The sequence below is a fragment of the Salvelinus alpinus genome, chromosome 21, assembly GCF_045679555.1.
Source record: "Salvelinus alpinus chromosome 21, SLU_Salpinus.1, whole genome shotgun sequence".
In the NCBI taxonomy this organism is placed as follows: Eukaryota; Metazoa; Chordata; class Actinopteri; order Salmoniformes; family Salmonidae; genus Salvelinus; species Salvelinus alpinus.
Window position 1 is genome coordinate 5,561,058 of NC_092106.1, and position 5,289 is coordinate 5,566,346.

Here is a 5,289-nt window from a genome sequence, read left to right on the forward strand (position 1 = left end):
GTATGCAGGGTGGTATGCAGGGTGCAGGGTGGTAGGGTGGTATGCTGCTGGCTTAAATAAACATGCCCCATTCAGAAAATGTAGAACCAGGAACAGATATAGCCCTTGGTTCTCTCCAGACCTGACTGCACTTGACCAGCACAAAAACATCCTGTGGTGTTCTACATTCGCATCGAATAGCCCCTGTGATATGCAACTTTTCAGGAAAGTTAGGAACCAATATACACAGGCAGTTAGGAAAGCAAAGGCTAGCACAAACTCAAAAAAGTTCTGGGACACTGTAAAGTCCAAGAGCACCTCCTCCCAGCTGCCCACTGCACCGAGGCTAGGAAACACTGTCACCACCAATAAATCCACTATAATTGAGAATTTCAATAAGCATTTTTCTACGGCTGGCCGTGCTTTCCACCTAGCTACCCCTACCACGATCAACAGCACTGCATCCCCCACAGCAACTCGCCCAAGCCTCCCCCATTTCTCCTTCACCCAAATCCAGATAGCTGATGTTCTGAAAGATCTGCAAAATCTGGACCCCTACAAATCAGGCGGGCTAGACAATCTGGACCCTCTCTTTCTAAAATTATCTGCCGAAATTGTTGCAACCCCTATTACTAGCCTGTTCAACCTCTCTTTCGTATCGTCTGAGATTCCCAAAGATTGGAAAGCTGCCGCGGTCCTCCCCCTCTTCAAAGGGGGAGACACTCTAGACCCAAACTAAAATAGACCTATATCTATCCTACCCTGCCTTTCTAAGGTCTTCGAAAGCCAAGTTAACAAACAGATTACCGACCATTTCGAATCCCACCGTACCTTCTCCGCTATGCAATCTGGTTTCAGAGCTGGTCATGGGTGCACCTCAGCCACGCTCAAGGTCCTAAACGATATCATAACCGCCATCGATAAGAGACATTCCTGTGCAGCTGTATTCATCGACCTGGCCAAGGCTTTGCGACTCTGTCAATCACCACATTCTTATCGGGAGACTCAACAGCCTTGGTTTCTCAAATGATTGCCTCGCCTGGTTCACCAACTACTTCTCTGATAGAGTTCAGTGTGTCAAATCGGAGGGCCTGTTGTCCAGATCTCTGGCAGTCTCTATGGGGGTGCCACAGGGTTCAATTCTCGGGCTGACTCTTCTCTGTATACATCAATGATGTCGCTCTTGCTGCTGGTGATTCTCTGATCCACCTCTACGCAGACGACACCATTCTGTATACCTCTGGCCCTTCTTTGGACACTGTGTTAACTATCCTCCAGACGAGCTTCAATGCCATACAACTCTCCTTCGGTGGCCTCCAACTGCTCTTAAATGCAAGTAAAACTAAATGCATGCTATTCAACCGATCACTGCCTGCACCTGCCCGCCCGTCCAGCATCACTACTCTGGACGGTTCTGACTTAGAATATGTGGACAACTACAAATACCTAGGTGTCTGGTGAGACTGTAAACTCTCCTTCCAGACTCACATTAAGCATCTCCAATCCAAAATTAAATCTAGAATTGGCTTCCTATTTCACAACAAAGCATCCTTCACTCATGCTGCCAAACATACCCTCGTAAAACTGACCATCCTACCAATCCTCGACTTTGGCGATGTCATTTACAAAATATCCTCCAACACTCTACACAACAAATTGGATGCAGTCTATCACAGTGCCATCCGTTTTGTCACCAAAGCCCCATATACTACCCACCACTGCAACCTGTACGCTCTCGTTGGCTGGCCCTTGCTTCATACTCGCTGCCAAACCCACTGGCTCCAGGTCATCTACAAGTCTCTGCTAGGTAAAGCCCCGCCTTATCTCAGCTCACTGGTCACCATAGCTGCACCCACCCTTAGCATGCGCTCCAGCAGGTATATCTCACTGGTCACCCCCAAAGCCAATTCTTCCTTTGGCCGCCTTTCCTTCCAGTTCTCTGCTGCCAATGACTGGAACGAACTGCAAAAATCACTGAAGCTGGAGACTCATATCTCCCTCACTAGCTTTAAGCACCAGCTGTCAGAGCAGCTCACAGATCACTGCACCTGTACATAGCCCCTCTGTAAATAGCCCATCCAACTACCTCATCCCCATACTGTATTTATTTATTTATCTTGCTCCTTTGCACCCCAGTATCTCTACTTGCACATCCATCTTCTGCACATCTACCATTCCAGTGTTTAATTGCTATATTGTAATTACTTTGCCACCATTGGCCTATTTATTGCCTTACCTCCCTTATCCTACCTCATTTGCACACACTGTATATTGACTTTTTCTACTGTATTATTGACTGCATGTTTGTTTATTCCATGTGTAACTCTGTGTTGTTGTATGTGTCGAACTGCTTTGCCTTATCTTGGCCAGGTCGCAGTTGTAAATGAGAACTTGTTCTCAACTGGCCTACCTGGTTAAATAAAGGTGAAATAAAATTCAAAAATAAAAAGGGGGCTTAAACCTCCCCAATTTCAGAATGTATTACTGGGCTGCACAGTCTAGATTTGTGGCTCAGAGGTTTGATAATGGTCCTTCTCCTTATGGTTGAACATTGACAAGTTTGAGAGACATGAGGACACTGGGGTAGAATTGTTTTACAAATGGGACCCGGAATCTATAAAAAACGACCACAGACAGCCCTTTAATTATACATTCTGTCCTGGCATGGTGCAGACTGCACGAGCTGTTCAGACAAGAGGGATTTCTAAAACCCCTCTATGGAACAATAGATTGATTCCTATGTATTTCCAGAATAGTCACTTTAGAGCATGGTCCGATAAGGGTCTTCTGGAACATTGTTATGAGGAGGGAATTCTTATGTCCTTCAACAGCTGAAACAGAAGTACCATTTGTCTAACAACTACAACGTTTTATTAGGATGAATCTCAAGGGACAATGGAACCTACCTAAGATGTCACCTATTGAACAACTCCATGCAGACCAACCACTGTTCAAGACCATTTCCTGTGTTTACGATGCTCTTATGTCAGGACTAACACTGCCTGAGCTAGATAAACCCTGACTTAGATGGGAAAAATATCTGGGTATTAATCTTGATGAGGGACTATGATCCAGTTGAATTTCTTCCATCTGCACTATATCACCCCATCTAAATTGCACAAGTTCAAACCTGATATCTCCTCCCTATGTTTTAGATGTGGCTCAGATGAAGGAACATTCCACTTGGCAGTGTTCAAAACTACACCGTTTCTGGCAAGGGGTAAGCGATACCATATCCTCAATTCATGGGGCTGCATTCTCTTTCAACCCGTAGGTCTGTCTACTGGGTAACTTTACTAATTCCAATCTTAGGCAAAGCCATATTATAAAGCTAACAGAAATATTGCTAGCGATTGCCAAGAAATGTATTGCCTTGAAATGGAAATCAGATTCCTCCCTGCCAGTTGCAGTGTGGCTGTCGGAAGTTAATAGTTGTATCCCACTGGAGAAAACCACTTACTGCTTGAGGAATAAGTTAGAGACATTTTACAGAATTTGGCAACCTTTTATTGACCATATGGAGAATCTCCCCTCACATCACATTAATTGAATCTCTATATAATCCTCACGTAATGTTTCACACTTAATGTATAATATGTAGCCTGCAGCAGGTGACCATGTGATCCAATGTCTCATACATTTTTTATTATTAGTTTTTTTATATACTGTATTTTTTTTTATTGCACTTACATTATTGTCTGTTGTCTTGTAAGGTTGTCGCTTTGTTATACTGTTGTCTAATATCTTCTCATTTTTATTTTGAATGTTCTTAATTGGAAAATGCAAAAATAAAATATATATTTTTTAAAGACACCTGAGCAGAGTCCCGACATCTGATTTTCAGGGGGAACGGAAGTTAGGTTGAAAACCGGAAACATCTGCTTTCTTCCGTCCTCGCAGAGAGTTGCCTCATTGCTGTTGCTCTGAGATGGCAACTCAGTGCGAATGCTCATGTGCCAATTGAATCTCGTCAAGGAAACTATCAGTGGATTGTATTTTGACTAACGTTTAATTAAAAATCATGGATTTTAACGAACAAAGAAAGGCATTCAACAACAGAAAACAAACATAGGTACACGGTGAGGGTTTAAGAATTTACATTTTTGAAGTATCGACTGCTAACGACTTGAAAGAGTCGGAGCTTAAATTCGTGGAGTTGAGATCTTGGCTAGATATTCCCCATGACCCATGACAAACACATTGCGACACAATCATTATAAGTTAGTAAAGTCTGAAGTCTTTATTGAAATACCAGCCATTTGCGATGCTGTACAGTGGAATTGAGAGAAATGATCAAGTTTGTCATATAACATAGGCTTCCAGCAGAGGGCTGGTGGGGAATAAGAGGCCAAAATAGGTGAGATAATTAAAATATTTTAGGAATGTCACAGTATATTGTAACTGAAAAGTCAGAATCCAACAAAATGTTGCAACATAGCCTACTGTAACTAATTTTCTTGGCTTGTTTTCCTGAAAGCCGGGCATCCCAATTCCAACCACGGTCAAATATGCAACTCACACACACTCATAAGAATATCAAGCAAGTCCTACGAACTGAGACAGTGAATGCTTGTGCGCAAGGTGGCAGTTAGCCATGGATGACTAGACTGTAATGAAGGTTTATGTAAAACAGGCATATTATTAAAGGTCAAATACTGTCATTTTTATCTCAATATCAAATCATTTCTGGGTAACAATTAAGTACCTTTTACTGGGATTATTTTCAATAAAAATTGTCAAAAAGAAACAAAAATAGCTTTTTACCAAAGAGCAATTTCTCAAGTAAGAATTTTGCTAGGAATGTCTTGGACTGATCTGAGTGGGGAGGGGAAAACAGAAAACGAGCTGTTATTGGCAGGAAGGTTTGGAACTCTCTTTCTTATTGGTCCATTAACTAATTTACCACCTGGTGATTTCACCAGGCAGGTCAAAACTCCATCCCACCAAAACTGGCTGAAATTTCAGGTGTTTTCCCCCCCCAAACAGGTCTTACACTAAGAGGACTATCCTCATTTTTACAATTTCACAGTATTATTCCAACCTCATAGTGTGGAATTATATATAAAACACAGGAAATAACGGTTTTGACTGCACTGGGCCTTGAAAGTCATCCATTGTTAGGTAGAAGTAAAGTTTGAATGTTGCATCTCTGGTTATACTATAAATATATACATTACTGTGGCAGTGGAGACAGGTTTAGGACTATGTTTGAGGATAATATTACCTCTTTAATCTATTACCCAAACTAAACTCAACAATGTTGCATACATACATACATACAGTACAGTACATCACATCATGTAGAACATG